We start from the raw sequence: 22504 nt of genomic DNA on the forward strand, positions 1-22504 counted from the left end.
AACAATATCAGATTCACTCAAAGAACCTTGTCTATCTAGTGGCAGGACATTTAAGTTTAAAAGGAGCCCAGGGAAGATGAAAAACAATCTTTTGTTATGGAAGAATATTTTATATAAGAGCAATTGTCAGTGCTTGAATATTGTGCATTGCTGATTTCCAGTGGAATTCTGTCATCTGAATGCCTAGGTTTCCATTCCACTTCAGTCATAACTAGTCTGTATCTGGTCTGCTATGTAATATTATTGTCCTGGGACGTGAGGGACACAAGGATACTCGCCAGCAGCTCAGGAAACAGCACGTGAAAGATGGGAGACAAAATCCGCGTGGCTCGTCAGCCACTTGTTTATACAGCTGCAGCTGGCTGGTGATGTCACTGCTGAATGCCAGCTGGCATGAATAAAAATGGTGGCGCACACTGCGGAACCAGTGGAGAGGGAGAGGAGACAGCAACAGATGTCCCTGCAGCTGAGGCCAGCTGGTACACTGGGCCAGAAGAGGAGGAACATCCGGGATGAGTGTAAGAAGGGAAAAGAGGGTCATCCAGATGACGTGGCAGATGTGGCTGCGGAGGGACATCAGGATCACCTCGTGAAGACAGCAGGGGGTATCCCTGAAGAGATCAGCCCTGGGAGAGAGGGACTGCGAGGGATCAAAGAAAGAGGAGCAGCCGAGGGAAGCATTGTCGCTGGAACAAGAGGTGCCTTGGAGTAGGCAGGGAACTGAGTGGCTAGGCATAAGGCAGCCGGTATCCCGGTGAAGTGTGGGGCGGCAGTTAAAGGGACAGTGTGCCTAGTTTTGAGTTGGAGCGTCTTTTTTCTGTTTATTTTGGGTTTGTTCTTTTCTGAGGTCCAGAGGCTATCTGAGTGTAGTAGACCTGCACTGTAGGCCTAGACAGTATTGGTGGGAGGGCCCGAGTAGGCCCTGGTCGAGAGTCCCAGGAACAAAACACAGATCAGCTCGACACTGCTACACAGGAGGCGTGAGGCCGGGGTGTAGGGGTGGCAAAGCCCCAAGAGTAACCGCTGGGAGGAACCTTGGGCCAACGTGCATGCCCGATGAACGACCCTGGACACTGAGGTCATCAAGTCATGGCAGGTGAGCATAGGGTCAAGGAGTCGGGTGGAAGTCACCAGCTCAGGCAAAGGTGTGAGCCCAAGAGGTGCGTAACATCAATCACCCAAGCGAGAGCAGCACAAGAGCGACTAGTTGAGTCCTGGTGGCAACAATTATATTTTTATACAATGATGGCCCAGGGTTGGGAAGACAAGCAGATTGCAATGGAAATATGAGTGTATCTCCTACATCATTTCCTACACCAAAAGCCTCAGGTACAAAATTATTTTCTAATACTTGATGCAATCCCATATATTGCCGTCCAACTGTTTTTGGAAGTTCAGATTCATCACATAACTCAGAGAAGGACTTAATATGATTTTCTACTAGAAGCAGATCTGCACATAGAATACCCTTACCCATCTATTTTCTCCACATTGGTTTGTAGGCTCAATACTTCAAAATTGGATTGCCCTAAATAGAGACCTTATAATGTAACAAAGAAACTTCAGTATGTCTACCAAATTTTTCCAAGCTTGTTGGTCTGTAAAAAATTGTAGAAATTAGAGAATTAGAAACAGGATGACAAGAAGATCTTATGCAATTTATAATGGAAAGGGAAACATAAGAGCCTGTTTAATTTCCATGAATACAGGAGCGTCATTGGTTATATCCATCGTCCAGTGCATAAGCTTGACTTACTACGAAGACATTGTGATATTGTCAAAAGTTTGGAAGATGAAAGGCACTAATTTCAATTAGTATTTACATCCTTTTAAAATGAAAATTGAGCCCTTTAATCCTCTCCCCATTGAAACCTGTTGAACATTCAGCTGACTTTATTAAAATAGGGTTGAGGGATTACAACTGGTAGGTTACATAACTGATTTATTAGGTGAGGTAATACACATTTTAAAAATATTAACATGCCCCCACAAGACTATTGCCACAGTATTCCATTTGTTCAGATCCTGTAATATAACATCAAGACTCTTCTGAAAGTTCTGATAGACAATAATATTCATATGCTTGGATATTTTGATGCCAAAATAAGTATTTTGATTGCCACTGCAAATGCCATTTGCTAAACATATCGTTTGTAGTATATTTATCTAGTCCAAGTAATTCAGAACTAGTTCAATTAATTTATAACCAGACAGATTGCTAAAGTTGTTGATTTAATGATAAAAGGGCAGGAACCTATCTCTTGGGATTTTACAGAAATTAGTGCATCATCTGTATGCAACAGAATCCTGTATTCACTGTCTCATACCTTAACACCTGTCACCCTTATTACTTAAAGACATAGGCAATGGTTTTGATGCTAAATCAAATCAAAGGGCAGGGTGTGTGTGTGAATAATGGAGAACCTTGTTTGGTCCCCCTTTGCAAGTGCAATGGATCACCTAAAATGTTGTTGGGCATACCTATCTTGAAACATAACACATGTATCCACTTATGTAATCTTTTATGAAATCCCAGAGTTTGTAAGACACAAGAAAGGTACTTCCAAGAAAGGGCTTTCAATCAAAGGCTTTCTCTGAATAAAGTAGTGAAAGAGCCATACAGTCTTAAATTTTGTGCTACTGTTACTAAACCAATAACCTATGTACATTATCTGGACCATGTCTTTTTTGATAAATCGGACTTGATTTTTAAAAAAATTTTCTTAGGGAGGACTTGTTCCAAACTGTGTGATAAAGTTTTGGCTAAACTTTTGGTGTCTACATTGATTTAAAAAATTGGTCTATAATTAGACCACTTCATAGAATCCTTGCTTATTTTAGGAATTAGGGAAACAACAGCTTCACATAAAGTGGCTGGAAGTTTAAATTGTTTTTTACTACCATTAAATATGTTTAATAATTGAGGTAACAGCATATCTTTAATTTTTTATAAAATCCCACAGGAAATTCATCACTATCCAGAAATGTATTGTTTTTCCTTCCCTTTAAGGCCAAAGTTATTTAATCTAGTGAGAATGAAGCCTACAAAATTTCCTTTTCCATCTCTGAAATTTGTTATATGGGTAAAAAATCTGGGGACATGTCTGTTTCCTCACTAGTAACATTCAGATTTTCCATGTACAACTGAAAATAGAATTAACTGAACTGTTGGTTAATGTGTAATATATCTATGGTACAGACAGTCTCTTATAGCTGATATTTTATTATGGTTGGATTTACTTTTTAGTCTCTTTGGTACTAATCTTTCTACATGTTCCCCGATTCCCAACAAGATTGGTGTAATCTATATAAAGCATACTCTGCCTCCTGGGACAGTAATTTATTCAATTTATATCTCATCTTGATAATAATGCATAGTTTATCCCACAAAGGATTTGTGACATAATCCTCATCTAAAGATGTAATTTTTCTTACTAATGTATCTATTTCTGTATCATGTTTTTTTCTTGTGCAGAAGTATACGGTATTGTAAGTCTTTGCAAGAAGAATAAGTAATTTCCCATAATATTAAAGCTGAGGAAGCAGTATGTTGATTAAGCTCCATCATTTTTTTTAACTGTCCTAGAAAGAATATTTCAAACTTGGAATCATTCAAAAGAGAGGCGTTGAGTCACTAATAGTTATTTACAGTTGGTCTATCCACAAGGAAGAACTGAAACTCCATTTCAGCATGGTTCAAAACAGCTGTAGAACAGAGACAAATAAGCTTTGAGAAATAAAAATAGTCAATTCTAGAATATATACTGAATAAGGCATTTCAAAAAATCTTATAATCCCTCATTGTTGGATTCACTATTCGCTAAATATCTACTAAATTGAAAATTGAGCCCTTCATTACTGTGGCATCAGTTTGTCTTTCAGAGCATTCAGTTTGTTTTTATTGGACTGCCCAGATCAAGTATGACATATAACTTTTAATAACTTCCCTAAAAGTAGATTTCATGGATAGAAGGGCACAAGAGTGATGGATGACAAGATCCAAACATTCATTCAAACATTCTTCCGAAACATAATGGTATTTCCCAAATTCAGAGAGCTTTACAAACAGAAGAATGATAAAATGTTGAGTTGTCTGCATTAAAAGTTAAATGCAGACAATGCAAAAGAAGAATAGAATTCATAATTTCACATTTGCCAGAACAAATCTAACCCCTGGATCATTAGCTATATCTATTAAATTTTAATGCACTAGAACAGAAAATTCTATGTGACTTTGTGTTATACACACTACAAATCACTAACCCTACCCACCTATACTTTAATTTTTCAGATTTCTCTGCTGACAAATGTGTTTGTTATTTTATATATTCAATTGCTATTTAGATTTCTTGGAGGACAGAAATATCAGCCCTCTTTTTTTTGAACTCTGGGTAGCCAGCACAAGAGTAGTAAGAAAGAAAAGGCATGACTGGAATCAAATACTGTCTTTTTTTAATCAGAAGTCTGTAGAACACTGTTAAAACGTCTGGACAATCATATGTAGTATGCCAAATAGAATATTTTAACTGAATCCATAATTGGACCTTACATCAAGACAAACATTCAATCAGATTTGTTTGATTTTGAGCCAATGGGATTTATAAGTGAAACAAAACACAACTATTTAAAAACAGTGTTTTAGAAATGTGGTAGACATAAATACTTTGCATAATGCAATTTAATTCCTAGTACACAAAGCTGCTGTAAACACAAAACCTAGTAGCATTTTTGGGTCTGAAAAGCTAACCAAGAATGTTGTCCTTTGAATCAGTTGACCTTGAGGAAGAGGACTGACTAGAGGCAAGGGCTTTCCAACTCTACATTAAGTGATTTACTGGCAGTAGAGGAAACCAAAACAACAAGTAATCTGCATTTGGTTCAACACCACAGTAACAAAGTCTGAAGTACAAGTATAGTCTCGAGTACCTCCAGCTAGATTTTTTCCTTACAATTAATTTGCTGACAGAAACAGCAGTATTTTTTAATTAAAATAAAAATATGCTTGTGTGTGTGTGTCTATGCACAGCTGCATGATGGCATTACATCCACTAACTCCCATAAAGTCACAATTACTTGTAAAATATCTATTTAGCCCAGTTACCAGAATGCATGAAGTCCATCAGATCACCCACTTTTAAAGGAACAATGAAACTGAAAGACACAACAGGGTGATTTAAAGATGGAATGTATAGATTTAAATTAGTCCAATATTATTCAATTCAATCATAGAATCAATGAGTTGGAAGGGACCTAGACAGATCATCTAGTCCGACCCCCTGCCATGGGCAGGAAGGAGCACTGTGGGTGGCAGGGGTCATAAGACCCCAGCCAGGTGCCTATCCGGTCTCTTCTTGAAAGTATTTGTTACCTGGTTTTGTGAATTAATTTTTATCCAAAAAGCACAAAAAACATTCATCACTGATTTGTCCTCAAATAAAATTAGACTAATTATGGCCATGTAGATTCAGAAATCTTATCTATGTTACATATGTAAAGGTTGATGCCACAATTTTACTTTGTTATTGTGGCATCAGTTTGTCATCATGGTAAGCAGTAGACATATCAGAATACATAATATGTCTACTAGACCATTCAGTTTGTTTTTATTGGACTGACCAGATCACACCAATTTGAAAGTAAAAAATTGGGCACATTGAACAGGCCAGCCTTTTGATTACTTGATGAAAGAAGGTATGTGTAATCTGTGTAATTTAGATTTAGGTAAACTATATAATAAACTATATATATATGTGTGTGTTTGTGTGTGTGTGTGTGTGTGTGTGTGTGTATATATAAAAAAACCTGTGTGTTTTACACGTGTATGTGTATATGTATGTGTGTATATGTTTCTGTGTATGTGTATATATATAAACTGTAATCAGTTTAAGTGCTCTGTAAACATAAACTCTCAATGTAGATGAAGTTGCTGAAGAGCTCCAGCCTCAAACGAGCCAACAAAACAGTAACTGCAACATAGACTTACTAGAATTTCTCTCAACTACAGTTCAAAGAGAGCCCTACCCAAAGAAACAACATGACTGATGCAAAGTTCTCACTTGAAGAGATAAGTTTTCCTAATATCCAATCTAAACTTCCCTTGCTGCAACTTGAGACCATTGCTCCTTGTTCTGTCATCTGCAACCACTGAGAACAGTCTAGCTCCATTCTCTTTCAAACCCCTCTTCAGGTAGTTGAAGGCTGCTATTAAGTCCCCTATCAGTCTTCTCTTCTGTAGACTAAATAAGCTCAGTTCCCTCAGGCTTTCCTCAGAAGTCATGTCTCCCAACCCCCTCACTGTTTTTGTTGCCCTCCTTTAGACTTTCCAATTTGTCCATATCCTTTCAGCAGTGGGGGGCCCAAAACTGAACACTGTGCTCCAGATGTGGCTTCACCAGTGCTGAATAGAGGGGAATAATCACTTCCCTTGACCTGCTGGCAACACTCTTACTGATGCAGCCCACTACGCCATTAGCCTTTTCTACAATAAGGGCACACTGCTAGTTCATATTTAGTTTATTATACACTGTAACCCCAGGTCCTTTTTTGCAGAGCTGCTGCCCAGCCAGTCAGCCCCCAGCCTGTACTGGTGTGTGGGATTGTTCCATCCTAAGTGCAGGATTTTACACTGGCAGGGGAAGCAGCGTGACCACGTAGGCGAGCTCCCCAGGGTAATTGTCTCTGATATGTCCTCCATAGGAGGTCTATATTGAGCAGATTCTTTTTGATATTGGTTGGTGGACCTGGAGCGTGCTCCATCCACTCCATGCATTGACCTGGTATTGCAGTGCTTCCAGGACCGGTGCAAAAAAACAAACAAACAAACAAACAAACAAAAAAAAAACTTTACACTTGTCCTTGTTGAGCCTCATGAGATTTCTTTTGGCCCAATCCTCCAGTTTGTCTAGGTTTGTCTGAATCCTAGCCCTACCATCCAGTAGAACTATCTAGTACTCCGGAAGTAAGCAGGGGAAGAGGTTCAGTAATAAGGACAAGTCATAAGAAGTATAGAAACTGGCATAGCTTCTGTATAGCAGCCATTGCACAGTATATGTACTGGGTGAATTCAAAGTTTTTCACAACTCATGAAAAGCTCAGAGTAAATGCCTACACATGAGAAGAGATGGTGTCTGTCCTTAGCCACAGGTATCCACAAATGGTGCTTATACCTAGCCTAAGTACACATAACTTATATCACATGCATCTTTGTTATATAAAGAGAAAACACACTCATATCCCTCAAAATCTATTAATTACATATAGAACCGCTTCCATCATTCACTGGTCAGTGTTTATAATGTTGATCTCTCTCTCTTACAGACCTTAGCAACAGATTCTGGCTCTTAAGTTCAACCAGTTCAGACACCCTCTGTCTTCACCTAGTTCAATAAGTAGTATTAGATGAGATGGTGGCCGTCACCAAATACATTTAGTATCCTCTTGTGGATGCATTGTCCTGGAAATAACAATTGAGATATGCTATGGACTCTGTTTGTTTGCTATTTCTTGGGAGATCACCAAAGCTAAAAAGTCAACACATTGCCATGACTGCAATGCTCAATCTATTCACTGGCTGTATCCATAACAGTAATGAAGAGATGCAACAAGTGAGGCAGCCGCACAGGGCAGCTGCAGTGCTTCCAGCTGCTGCTGTGCTGCTCATGTGATCCTATGGCTGCAGCGACAGATGGGTTTTTTTTTCCCTCTCTCCCCACCCAGTCAGTAGCAATATGGTGGGGTGACTGGGGCAGCAGCTATTATAGCAGCTATTATAGCTACTGCAGCAATGACCTATTAGCTGTAGGGAAGGGTGATGCATATATTTAGATAATAAAATTGTATGCGGTAGGAATCAAAAACCAGAAGGGGAAAAAACTGAGAAAAGTAATAGTTGTACAAAATGCTATTTCAAAGAATGAGGTAATTTCTCCTGCAAATGATTCCACAGTCCCTAAAGATATCACACTATTATAGAAACACATTTAAACACACATAAAGCTAAATGAACTCATAATATGTTGCTGCTGTTGGAGCAAGCTAGATATAAATAGGGAATAAGAAAATTTAAGACTCAGGAGCTGGGTGAGTAGAAGCCAAATCACATGCAAGTCCAAAACCTTGCAAGTTCCAGGACCACACTCAAAGCACTCAAGGGCTCTTCAAAAAAAAAAAAAAAAATCACATTTTTGAATAATGCCAAAGATATATGATGATTTCTTATCTTTTTGTAGAAGTTTTTAAAGCAAACATGGAGTTTCAGTGGTTTATGATCTGCCTTTTACAAAAGATCTAGCAAAAAGTGGAGTGCTGAAAGCTTAAGTTAAATAAATTCAGGCTACAGCTAAGATGTTCACTTCTTGTCATGTGGATAATTAACAAAAAGTCACGTGGTAGATTCTTTCACTTTTATTTTTAAAACCAATATTGCATGTATCCTTCAAATATATGCCCCCAAATATTGAAAAACCATGGCTTGTGTTATACAAGTGTACCAGACTGTAGCAGAAGGGATAATGCAACAGAAGGGATACTCACCCATAGTGGGTGCATCGTGGTGAGTGGAAACCCAGCTGAGTCTGGGAGATTCTGTTCCCCCTGAGGACACCAGAATGAAAGATGGCAGCAATTCTGCCTTCAGGCCTTGGAAACAGGGTCCCTTTCAGGGCCCCAGCATTCTGTGGCCAGGATTGGCTGGTTGCTGAGACCTGATGCGGAAAGTTGGCCTTCGGAGACCGCTGAGGGGTTGTTGCAGGGATTTCGCTGGGGTGCTGGAGGAGCGAGTGCAGGAGGCTGCAGATGCTGAGCCACCTGTCATGAGTGAGGGAAGCGAGTAGAGCCCAGAGATGAATCCTGGGTCTGATTAAAGGGGGGCTCGGAGGGGAGACCAGCCTCAGCTAGTGAGAGTGTAGTTGAGGGGAACGGGAGGGGGAGCCCTGCTAGAGAAACCTTAACACTGAGGGTTGGGTCAACAAGGGCGCTGGGAGTAAGCAACCAGGAAAATAGGCCCAGCATCCCTGTCTCAGAAGCAGAGAGGGGTGTCATGGAGGAGAAGGTTGTTTATGTGTTTCAGCAGCCTGAGCAAAGGTAACAGCCAGCATCAGGAGTAGAGCCCTGGGGCCATCAAGGGAGCTCCCATCGCACCCATACCTGGATGATTACACTTGCCTGAACTAAGGTGACTTCAAGACAACAGTAGTCAACTGAAAGACTGTTATTCTGGGTGTCTATGACAGACCTACTGGGACTGTATCCTTTTACACAAAGAGGGAATGCCCCTGTTTTTTTTCTTTTGGGTTTTGGATACACAGAAGGTTACCTTACTGTATGGGCAATAGACCTACTGTTGCTTTACCAGGGGTGTGATCACCGACCTACAGTGGTGACATGTATGGGGTGGATGGGGGTGCACATGCACCCCCTGACAGCCAGTGTTCTCCACTTAGGCAACAGGCAGGGGGGCAGGAGGGAGCACTGGTGCTCCTCCTGATAGCATCATCCAGGGAGCGAGGACGCCAGGAGAAGCACTGCTGGCACTTCTGGGCATGCCTCTGGCCCTTCTGGCATGCTGATGGCATTTCCAGATCAGCGTGATTGGTGAGGATCCTCCCCCCGGTTGCTGACTGGCTGCTGGTGAGGCAAGTGCTCCCCCAACTCAGGAGGTACCAGTCGCCTGTGCCTACCTATACGTGTATATATGTTGTTACAAAGTTACATATTTATGTGTTGACATTCATTAGTACTATTCCATAAATTAACTGAGTTACAAATTAAACCTTAAAATAGATAGCGGTGTATGTATATGATTATAAAGGTAAGTGTGTATGTAAATAGCTGAATATAAATTCATACATATCTATATATATATTGTAAAATAAATATTGTAAATAGTTACTTGTTCTGTCACAGTGCTGTTAGAGGAGGTATCCCTGTACCGGGATCCTGAGATTTGTCATTAGCCCCAAGGAACCCAAAAGGATGAGTCTAGCTGGTGCCCCAGGGTTCCACAAGCTGCTACTGACAGTGGTTAGTGCCCCACAGCAGGGTGTTACACAAAGAACCACACTAAATTGTCTTAATGGTCCCCGTTTAGAATGGTCCCCTCATATACATTTTAGTTTCTGTGTATTGCTCCTTTAAATTTTCCAGAAGTCAGTTATCAATTAGACCGGCTTCCACTCTGACATCAAGATGCAACATGTTACAGAGCAGGCACACACTGTGCTCTCTTAGGCTAAGTACAGGTTAGTCTAAGATGCATACACTGATTCAATAAGCAAGTGCACAGACATTCACTTTTGATTCCAGAAATGCAGCAACATGCCTGCAGTGGCCTGGGCCAGAAGCCAGGGGGTTCTAGAGCACACCTCGCTGCTTGGCCGGAGCAGATAGCTTGGGCCAAGGCTAGCCCACCCACCCTGCAAGGGGGGGTTTGCTGGGGAGGTGCAAAGCATCCTGAGACATTGGGGGACTGTGAGCTAATTTGAATCTGGAGGAGACAGAAGTTCAATAAACCAATTTAATCTAAATCAGTTAAATTTGATACTACATCCATTCTGGTTTATCTTAAACTAGTTTCAGCCATTTTGAAAGCAGTTTATGTACACTCAACTTCTGTTGTGTTACAGATTTGAACTGATTTCTGATCACTTACACCAGTTTGTGTGTAATTTCTTTCCCTAGCCTTATAGCCTCTGTACTTTTATCTTCTTGTTAGTACTTTCCCTTTATCTTACGTAAAAAAATACTTGGATTGAAAATATATGACTACCTTTGTACATGCAAAACAGAGCATGTTCAAAACTTAATTATTTTTAAGTGTTTTACTGTACTTTTATTCCTAGCTGGATATAGCACATGGGAGATGTAAAATAAAGAAAACCAAGCAAGAACACAGTGGCAGTTTTAGCCATGTGATATATCATAATTTGGTTACAATAGGACAATCAGCGTAGGAGTAGAAAACAGCAAACAAATTATATGAAGCCTTTTAAAGAATAAATACTATTTTATGAATGAACAATGGCTGTTGATAAATATAGTGCTGTAAAAAAGGGTACAATATGTAACATAAAGGTAACATTAATGAGGTTTAATTTTTAATCAAGGCAGCCCGGCACAGGCTCCAGGTGGCTGCAGTAGGAACAGTGGCAGCAGGATGGGGAGGGGCCACTTTTCCCCCGCACTGAGTAACAGCTTCTGTCCTATGCCACCGCTACTAATTCTGGATGGGACAGCCCAGAGCAGGTATGGGACACGTAGGGTAAAGGTCCCCACTGGTATCATGGGGCTGGGGCCAGTGGTGGTGGCAGTCAGGAGCTGCTCCCACGTGGGCTGTCTAAAAGGCACTCCCGCCACAGAGCTGCCCCAGCCCTACTTCATGCCGGGGGTGCGGCAGAATGTGCCTGGGCCAGGAGGAACCCACCACAGGCTGGATAAAGACCTGCTGCAGGCCAGATCTGGCCTCACAGGCGTATTTTGCCCAGCCCTGGGGGAGCAAAAGCCCTGCAAGGGAGGCAGGGCACAGCTGCCACTGGGTCGCTATACAGCCCAGGTAATGAGGATAATTAGAGGGCACCTGCTGGAAACCTGACCAGAAAGGGGCAGGTGCTGGGAGAATTATAAGCCCAAGACAGAGATAGGGGAAATGACTGACTGAGACCCCACTAAGCTTGAGAACAGCAAGTAAGAAGCAGAGGGCTGTTAGGGGACTGAGACTCAGAAGGAAGAAAAAGTTTAGGAGACAGTCAGCAGGCTGAGAGTTTTTGTTATAGCCAGAAGGGCTTATATTTTGGTTATAGTTTGGTCCACTGATTTGGAGGTCCCATAGCACCTGGAAGTGCACTGAACCTAATAGCACCTAAGAGGCAAACAACCATCATGAGCCCTGCCCAGGGCAGACTCAGGGAACAGACAAGGGCCAGATCCCAGCTAGTCTCAGGGGCCAGAGGTCCCAGAGTGCAAGAAGAGCAAGACTTGGACTTGGGTGACAGAAGGCCTGGAGCAGGGCAGAGTTTGGGGTCGAGGGCCCAGCACCCAAGATGGGCAGAGACTGAAGCCGGAGGACCCAACGCCCAAAAAGGGGGCAGAGACAGAGGCCCCAGAGGGTAAGATAAATTGGGACCAAGAAGCTTTGTTCAATAAAGTGGATGGGAGCTAGAGGTCTCAGAAAGAGAAAAAGGGTGGAGATTGAGAAGTCTGAGGCCCAACATGGGGAAATGATTGCACATAGACTCACTCTAGGACAGCCTCCCCCCAATAAAACAATAATGTTAAAGGCATGGTGGGAGAGAGTAAGGAGGTGAGGGGCTCTGGAGGTAGAGTCATGGCAGGGGTTGTGCAGCCACCAGGGAGCATCACGACTGCCCCTGGAACCTGAACCTGTCACAAACACACTTCTTTGTGAGATGCAGGATATGGTTTGGCACTCCCTTAGTCTGACGAGGGCACTGACTCCAGGTTTCCCACCGGCTGGACAGTTGTCCCAGCCATAAATTATTTCATAAAAGGTTAGCATCCCCAGATTAATAACTAACTCAATAAAAAATAAAAATGTTGTTGGGCTCTGGATCCTGCAGTGATGAAGGCATCATCTGGAAAGTCCTGATTCAGGTGGCTCATACAGACACCCACTTTTGCTTGATATTCTTCAAAGCCTATCCTAAGTCAGCTCTTAGCTCAGAATTTGGATATTATGGGTTCTGATGCACCTAATTCTTCTGTTTTGCTCTGCAGGTACAGCACTTGAGCAGAATTGTGCTGGGTAACTGACTGAGTCCCTGACTGAGTATTGTGCCTGGGTACCTAACGAAGTGTTCTGGATTCCAGCCTTGGCGGTGGGAAGCTAAAAATCAAGCATCACAGTACTCAACTTTTAGATTCCCAAGTCCTTTTTGTATCTGGCAGAGTTAAACTGCTCTCCTGCTGAAGAATGCGATCCTCCAGGAAAAATAAAATGTGTGCAGTGAGAAGGGATGTCTCCCTTATTTTTTATCATCTGTCTCACAACATGCACACAGACACCTTTTACTAAGATTATGAAAAACCAAGATGACTTTGAATTTAAGACAACCCACCAATAATTAGATTCTATATGTGGAAAAGTATAAATTTGTTATAATTTTCATGTATAGAATCTATTATCGGAGGATCATCTTAAGTTTGTTCTAAACCACAGGGGGGGTAGGCCGCCTGATCCCCCACATTTTGCTTCCCCTCCACTTTCTCCCTCACCTGCACCCCTGATGTTTTTCTCCCATCTCTACTGCCGCTTACTCCCCCTGCCTGCACCCCTGCCACCTGCCCCCCCACCCAATCCCCAACCCTTGCTGCTTCCTGATCGCCCACTCCTGCTACTGCCCTGTCTCCTGCCTGACTCCCCACAGGCACTGCTGTTCCATCACCACACATACTGCTGTGGCACAAACCACCCATGCTTCCACCCATTCCCCACCCACACTGTCACTTGATCCTGGACCCTAGTCCTAGATCCTGACCCACACTCACTGCATTGCTGCTGACTCTACGGTTCCAAGCAGTGGCAGCCCCAGCAGCTCTAGCTCCCGCCCCGGTGAAGAGCCAGAACACTGATATTTGAATCTAAGATAAGGCTTGTTTTTCCCTCTGTTCACTGAGGGAAAGAAACCTTATTTTGAATTTGAATAAATACAGTACCTAGTTTTGAACTCTGTTTGCTGTGAATGCTCTAGTGAATTGTGTGAGAAGAAAGGATTTCTTAGGGTGGTACTTTTTATTGGACTAACCTAATTGGGATAAAGTCAGACAAGCTTTTGAATGCAAGACATTCATCCTTAGGTTCCTGAGAAAGCTTGGCCCAATAAAAGGTATCACCCTATGAAATCCTTGCCTTTCACATAACTTCTGGACAATCATAGCTAGAACATCACTCTTACGCTACTAGAGAATTACAATTTGTGAAATATGGAAATACCAAAATATATAAAACAGAATCAGGCTCAACCAACATTTAAAATGGTTCAAAGTACAATAGTGTGATGCTCCATCAGATGCTTAGATTCAAAAAGACACCTATTGATTTCAGTGGTCTTTTGAATTGAGTTGTAAATGAATACAATTTGATTCTGTGGAATATACATGATATGCACAAATGTTATATTTCAACTCCTGGAAATGCATTTCCACCAGTTGAAAGGCTCTGGGAAAAAGTGTTCACATCATTTCAACCACTTAAAAATGACCTATGTGGTGAAAATCTCCACAGCGTCAGATGAGGTTCAAGTACCATTTGATCAGCATGCAAGCTATTCAATGAATGCTTGCACACAACCCCAGAAAAACCACCAACCAAAAAGAAAAAAGCAAAGGAACCTAGAGAGACTAAAAGCACAGGCTGGTGACAGATATGGGGAAAAAAATGCTTTACTGGAAGAAACAGCACATTAGTTTGACCAAACCCATGGGCAGCTGGTACCCCCCTCAGCAACCAGTCAGCAACTGGGGGGGAGGTGCCCCCTGGCCGACCGTGCTGACTAGGAAACGGCTGTAGCACTCCTAGAAGTGGCCGTGGCACTCCCGCTCCCCAGCTGGTACTCGCAGGGGGGGCACCGGTGCTCCTGCCTGCCCCCCCATCCATCACCTAAGTGAGAGTGCAGCCTCGCAGGGGGTGCATGAGTGCTCTCAGGGGGTGCATGTGCCACTCTTTGCACCACCTATGCATTGCCACTGACCAAGCCCAACGTCTGTATAGATCAGGTGCTTCAGTGGAGCTTTTTGGTGCTTTTATCTAAAGCTGAGTCAGTCATCTATTAGATTAAAGCACCAAAATACCCCTGTTAAAGCGCCCAATCTATAGAGTCGTTGGGCAAACCGGGTTCAGTTAATGCAATGCCTCTTCTTGGCATGCACTGGGCTTGATGTGGGGGCCTGCAGAGTTTAAAATAAAGTGCCATTTTTGCTTTTTTATGTCTCTAAGAAGCCTCAAGCAAAAAAATGAATCAGCTTTTATTCTATTATTATAGAGGAAAAAGATAGGCATCCTCCACTGATAGAACATCACCAATTGCAGAGTTATTTATATAAACTGTATGTACGGTTTATTTAAACTGAAAGTCTAAAATTACCCTTGTAACTTCATGCTCTTGTGGATGGAGTATAACATTGGGCACTCCCTTAAATTTTCAACTTACATAGGGTGACTATATGGAAGAATGGGAAATTCAGGGCACATTCCTTCCCCCTCCAACCCCCACAAGTCAATGCATTACTGCAGGCAGAGGCAGAGGCAGGGCAGCACATGCTGAGCAGCGGGGCAGCAGAGGTGCCTGCCACTCATCTTCCTAGTGTGCCATGCCGCTCTGCCTCCCCCACTGGACTGTGCCCCACACCCCTGCATTTCTAGGATGCTCCTTTTAAGTCTCATGAACCAGGTAGGACTGACATCTGAAATTCAGGACTGTCTCAGCTAAACTGGTCACTGGTATGGTCACCCTATGCATAGTGTCTAAATTCTAGCATTCAAGGATAGTTGACAAAAACATGGAAAACTTTTAGTTTTGAAAGGTAAACAGAAGCATGTCCCTATGAATGCATGTAGCATTATCGAAAATATTCTGTTCACATTGTCAGACTGAACAGAAGGCTTAGAGAAGCCCTTCCTCAACATTTGGTCTCCTCCTCAAATGTTCTTTTTTTGTTCTGACTTCCATACCTTTTGAAAGAAAACTATTCATTGTATAAATTTTCTACTCCGTTTGCAGTATGATCTTGTATATTGGGCTCACAGCATGCAGAGAAATCACTTCACCTTGATGCAGTAAAATTTACTATTGTATCATTTCATGCTGTGTCTTTATGGTCAGAAGTATTCCAGATTTGAAACTGGTTATGCATGTTATGAAAGTGGTAACAATGAAAACTGTCTTGTTAACCCACTTTAGGCTATGAAAATTGGTATTACTACAACTTAATCTTCAACTGAGTTTACATGGATTGCATACCCAGCACTGCTTTGCAAAATTCTGATGTGGGACACAGATTAGCACTTAAACTGCAAACCCCTTTGTTCAAGTGTTTATAAAACAGGACATAAAATTCACTTGGAAATGAAACTGGACTTTCAGGTTCTCAGTTGGAGAAGGGAAGAAGGAACACACGCGCGCGCACACACACACACTTATTTTGCCCTGTTATTTGTACTTAAGGGCTTTTTCATTCAGTGAAATTTGCTGTCAATTCAGTATTTAGTATTTCTGTAAAGTGCCAAATTAATAGCTTTGAGAGACAGATGTTTTCCATTTAAACATGTAACAGCACAGACTGCAATACTAGAAATTCTTTCATATATATCTCTATCCTGATTTGAAGGGATCAGTTCTCCATTTCCATTCAATTTTTGGTTAAAAAAATGTTGGTTCTGTCTAATTAATAAAAGATGGATTGAGATCACTAATATTTCTTGTAAGGCCACAAAATGACTACCGCATTGCTTTCACTTATTACCCAAATTGTAATCAAATTGTGACCTACAGGAGAAATCCCTTCAGCCATCTAAGCCCCTCTGTGTGAATCAAGTAAGACTAATGACAGATTTGATAAAGAAAACTCTCATGTCTTTTGCTTATTTATGTGATTAATACATCATGGGCAAAGATGATGGAAGCTTTGGTTTGGAGCAATCTTTGGAGTAAAAAGTGTGATTATGTTCTGTGCCCATTCAGGCTTTGGTGTTTTGCTGAAGATGTCAATGGGCATATCTACACATACGCTTTAATGAGAAGTAGGCTACTCTACTGCCCATTTAAGCATCACAGCAAAAACAGTGCTAATAAGCTAATGCACAGTAGAATTAATCTACTGTGCATTAAGCGTCACTACAAAGGTACTCACTTTCGCTACTATGCATTAGAGCAGCCTAATTTGCCTTTATGTAGTACCTCATATTAGAGGTACTAAACTTAATGCACAGTAGCAAAAGTGCAAAAATGAACGTGTAGTATGAGCAGCAGGCTTCAGGGAAAAAAATATGAGCAGCAGGCTTCAGGGGAAGCTCTTTGGCTTTTTTATTTCTGTAGTAAAACAAGCATGCTATTTTTTAAAGGAAAGCTTTCAGGGCATCTTGTTCATACCAGTCACTGCTTGTGAATATATATGTAAGTGCATAGTAAGCACTGAATAAGTTTCATGGCTCAGGACCAGAGGGCTCAGCACCTGGCAGGATCAAGGTTGTATTGTTCATGCACAAGTCTATCTGTTGACAATATTCTCAATATCTCCCTCGCAGCAATAATCTCACATGGGGAGGGGAAACGGCGGGGAGGGGGGTGGACTGATTCCTCCAGAAGTCTGAAAACTCATTTCAAGTATATATTTTATTTTAACTCTTATGCCAGACACATCACTGTTGCATGCAAGAGGTTCCCATCAGTGCCTAAAGCCATACTGTAAGATTTCTATGAACCCTTTTGATTTTAATACGCCACCTGTGCTGGAGAAAGGTAATATGGCCAAAATTATGATTAGCTTGGCATTTCATTTCAATAAATGAGAATACATTGCTGGATGGAAGAGTAGGTCAGATTTATAATAGAAACCTAGGATTTTATTTTGGGCACCTTTGTGTCCTCGTGCAGTATTAGAGAGAGTACAGAGACAGGAACAGCCATAGGAAGGAAATATATGAGCAGAGGTGTCATTAGGAGGATGACCATTTCAACTAACTGCCCCCACAAGCACTTTTCAAATTCTTACCCCTCAGTGGTACTGAAGCCTCATGTCTTGTTTTCAAAATGGCTTTTTTTCCCTCAACAGCGCAGTTGTACTGAAGCTGCCTGTGGTAGATCAAATAAAAGCTGCCTAGGTATGACAGTGAGGCAGTGTTGACAAAATCCAACATTTCTTGGCTCAGACCATCCCCCACAAAACGCTTATGTAAGGGGATTTGGAGGGTGCTGGAAGGGATCATAAGGTATAGCCAGGGGAATGAAATATGAATTGAGAAAGCATGGGCACTGCATCTATAATGTGGACAAAACATTCTTGCCCAGTAAACTTTTTAGATTAGTAAGAACAACCCTCCTGAATACCGTGAGAAGAGCCACAGGAATTTCAAAAAGAAATGCAAAAGTTTACAACTCTGGGTTCAGAGATGACACCTTTTATTAGACCAACTAAGAAATTACAAAAAAAATCTTAGTTGGTCAAATAAAAGGTATAATCTCTGAATGAGGAGTTCTAGACTTTTTTCTGCATTTCTTTTCTGTCTCAGATCAACATGGCTACCATATGCATCCCTGAAACAGGAATTTAATACCCATAGGTAGACAGGACTTCAGTTTTATATCATACCCAAAAGATTTCCCACAAGTGCGATGATGGGGCGTAAGTTCAATAAGATCTAGACACAAAAACATTTCCTAGCCCTTCGTTTGGATCCACTCTTATCATTAATACTTTGCTTTCCTTTCCTCTACCCTCATCATTATACATGAAATTGCCTTTATTTATCAGCAAAATTCTAAAGAGAGAACCAATCATAACAAAAATGGAGTCTTAAAAAATGACACTGTTATCCAAGAATTCTTTTTACAAGGTTTTTTTAAAGAATGATCTTATCTTGCCTGCTCTACAAATTACTGGTTGTTTTTTAAAATTTATCTGATTTATAAGCTGCCCTTCCCAAATAACGCTCACCATTACTGGAAAGTTTAACCATCACACCAAGCCCATAAACACAATTTCTGAAATACAGTACTACTGTTATTGAGTTAGAGGAACTATGAAATGTTTCTTTCAGTATATTCCAAATTCTGAAAATAAGAACTTGGTCTAAGTCACGTTCTAGGAGTGGAGATTTTCATTTGAGTTTAGAGGGATAAGGAATATTTTTTCCCAGGATGCCCTATATTTGCAAAGGTGTCTTACAGCTAATGGAAGAAAATGTTCCAAGTTGGTGAAAACTGCTAATATTTTAACATTTAAATTGGAATTTTTTAAAAATTAATGTTTTAAAGGAAACGTTTAAAATGGAATATGAATATTTTAACATCTGAACTTGTTACATAGGCAAACAAGGTTCTTAGGGTAAATCTTATAGCTTTTATTAGACCAACTAAAATAGTTGGAAAAATTCTTCTTTGTAAGCTTTTGGGTACAAACACCCTTCTTCAGGTTGAAGAAGTATCTGCAGTTGCTTTGTGTTCTTCCTGGAGTATCAGATGTCAGGCAGGATATAATGTGGCATAAATCCAGTGTCTATATTTAGTCCATGATTTTTTTTGTATCCAATAGGTTTATGAAGTGAAGTTCATAGGCTCACCTTCAAAAGGGGTTTTGTAAATTTCCTTTGAGAATTAGAACTGAGAGATTGCAGACAGAGTGATTGTCTTGTGAGAAATGTGCTCCCATATTTCTTGTCTTTGATAGATTCTTGTCTTTGATAGATTTGTGGTGTGCGCTCATTCTGGTACGCAGTTGTTATTTGATTTCTCCTATACTTTTTCCTGGGGTAGACATTTAGTGCACTGGATGAGCTATATTACATTTTTGGAGGTGCAGGTGTAAGATCCAGGAATGGTGATGGTTCTGTTGTGAGATTTAGTTGTAGTTATTGTGGGGGTGGTAGAGCTATGTTGGCAGGTTTTGCATTTCTTGTCGTGGCATGGTCTGGATCCACTTGGTGTGTTTTGGACCATAGGAAATTTGCTTCCAGTGATGAGGTTGGTGAGGTTTGGTGCTTGTTTATAGGCTAGGATGGGTGGTTCTGGGAATATCTCTTTAAGAATTGAGTCTTCTTCTAGTATGGTTGCAACTGTTCAAGGATTTTTTGTATAGGTACCAGGGAGGAATAAACTGGTTACAGTATCTCAAAACATTTAAATAAATAATAAATAAGAATCAATGGATGATGAAAAGTATGAATAAAAATGATCTCAGTGGATGAGATCTACTAGTTTTAAAAATGTGATGGGCAGCTTACAGGAATTTAGGGAATTATCTAATGTTCAAGAGAGTTAAGTAAGTAGAAACTTAAGCACATTTACTTGGGTATTTTTTAAATGTTTCCCTAGCTAATCTGAAATAATCAACTTAATTCATTTAGTTAATCACTCTTCACTCTATCCAATACTTCATTAAGTTTTAAATATGTTTTTAAAAGAGGGCTTACTATATGCAAACATTTAAGAATACTTTTCTTCATTAAATTAATTTTGTGCTGCTTTGAATTAACTGAATTCTACTTACCCTCCTAATATAGCTTCTTGATACAAACCATGGACAAAAAGTAAATTAGTAATACCCTTCACTATGTAGTCTGAATTTCTATTTTTATGCATTAAAATTGTGTGTGTTAGTTTTATTTTAAATAATAATGGTGTTGAACTGATAAACCTTTATTTTTTCATTTCCTAAATGGCTAAATGAATTGACAAACCTTTATTTCTGTATTTCATGAATAGCTAAAGTCCATTTTGTATTTGTCTTTTTGCTTATCATGAGTAAATGAACTTTGTACGGCCCTGCATATGACAGTGAATTATGTGAAAGGGTGAATAGTGAGAGAATGGGAAGATTTAACTGTTTGTGTAAGCAACAAGATGCCAGCCTGCAAGTTACTAGTCAATAAACTGATTAGTGGATGGCTGAAGAATCTGCTTGAGACCTGGCAGACAAAGGAGATAATGAGGGAAAGGAGCAGTGCATATCCTGCCAGGTGGGCTGCAAGGACAGTTCATAGCTGAGATACTAACTTTTACTACTGACATGACCTTGAGTTGAGATCATCAGAAGATGGATGAGAAACAACTTTGAAAACAGAGACTGTATGTGGAAAAACCCCAAAATGCTGAACAAAGACTGGCAACTCCTATGAGAGGAAGGATCTGAGTAATGCCAGGTTTGGTGAGCCATCTTGACTGCTGCTGCTTTCTTCAGAGCACAAGCATGTCTGTTCACCCTGCTCCAGCTTCTATCTTCATCACCACCTCAATAGGCCTGGGCTGGCCACCCAGTGCTAATATTGAGCAACTGCTACTGGTAACTATAACTGCTGGATGGAGTGGTTGTTTTGTATATGTGGGTTTATGTATGACGATGTGCATGGTAATATGTGTGTATTTGTATGAGTGGTGTGCTTAAGCTCATATTGCTGCCTCATATAATCAATAAACGTGGCATTTTGCCTTATCCCCCCTTTTAAGGTCTCGCCTTAAAAGCAATCAATATTTTTCAAGTAACAACCATTTTAAGATACTAAGTTATAAAAGTAATTTCTGAAAATATGTTGCTATATATTTACTTAAATGTGTATTGTTTCAGTATACTTTATGAGACTGAGATTAAAAGATTAAAGTAAATCTAGTGTAAAGGCTATATTTAGTTGTCAAACTACATGTTTAAGGGGCATGCCACCCAATTAGAATGTGCCTTTTTCAGAAAATAACTGAATTACAATTGGAAAAGTTGATTAAAAGTGATTATTTAAATTGAGGTTTTTCATTTGGTGATTTAAATCATGATCTAAATTGCTCTGCTTTAAACAAAACCTCACTGTCTAACAAAAGGTCAGCAAGGAAGGAACTGTGAGGGTAATGGCACCAATTCCATGCGTAGTTAAGATTCATACTCCCATTACCATTTTTTAAGTGTCTGCATCCTACCTGAGAAGTGCTTCTGCAGTGCCAGTTTAGCTTTTGTTTGAAATAAATGATAACTTTCACTGCCTTCATTTATGCTTCTTTTCATAAGAAACACCTGGGAATCACTTGGAAAGTCTGTAGATATCCATACATTATTACAAATGCAATACAACTAAATACCCATATTACAACTCCAATGCACATGCACAGAGCTCATTAAAAGAATGGTAAGCTACTAGCTTCCTTTCTGTTCCTCCAGACAGTGTAAGCACTGCAATCATGGTCCCTGGAGCACATGATGTGTGCATCAGACTTCCTTTCTCTGCTTCATCAACTCTTCTTCTAAATCTCCCTTCAAATTACAGTCAAAACACTTCCCTTCCCCCATTTCCATTCCTCCTGATTTCTCTTTCCCTAAGTTCTGCAACTTTAAAACATTTTTTCAATATGTAAAGTATTTGAGCAAAATTTTTTAAAAAAATGCTTAACAATATAGTTTTCAGTTTGTACTTGCATAAACAGGGTGGTATTAAACCAAGACCGATACTCATTCTCTAATAACACTGCTGTGAAATCTTTAAGCATAGTCTTCAGGGAATGACTAATTACAGAATAATGACAAGACTAGTGCTGAGCAACTGCACTCACTGAAGCCTAATAAGATATGGATATAGGAAATATTCAAAATATTCACAAAATAGAAACTGAAACTCAGGTGCATCATCTCATTCACTGTCTCTTCTTCTTTGACAAAGATTTTGCAAGATGTGTGTATTGCCCACAGTTACTCAGACTTCTTGGTAAGCTTCAATTATTTTGGCTTTCTTACAGTCATTTTAGAGACTTGCAGAAGCTCAGCTGCTATCTTTTTTGCTCAGTCTCCTGATGCCATTTTC

At 40.5% G+C, this 22504-nt stretch overlaps 1 protein-coding gene and 1 long non-coding RNA gene across 13 annotated transcripts in view; one reads left to right on the top strand and one right to left on the bottom strand.

Annotated features, from left to right (window-relative positions):
* The window catches only part of LOC109315762, a 14824-nt gene extending 13696 nt beyond the window's left edge, over window positions 1–1128 (top strand). Inside the window, exon 3 of the long non-coding RNA XR_002102602.1 lies at window positions 1117–1128. This is a non-coding gene — a long non-coding RNA (uncharacterized LOC109315762). The remainder of the gene's footprint in view (window positions 1–1116) is intronic.
* MAGI2 (membrane associated guanylate kinase, WW and PDZ domain containing 2) overlaps window positions 1–22504 on the bottom strand; it is a 1214455-nt gene that overhangs the window by 521091 nt on the left and 670860 nt on the right. The window lies entirely within an intron of this gene.

The sequence above is a fragment of the Crocodylus porosus genome, unplaced genomic scaffold (assembly GCF_001723895.1).
Source record: "Crocodylus porosus isolate Cpor-Errol unplaced genomic scaffold, CroPor_comp1, whole genome shotgun sequence".
Classification (NCBI taxonomy): Eukaryota; Metazoa; Chordata; order Crocodylia; family Crocodylidae; genus Crocodylus; species Crocodylus porosus.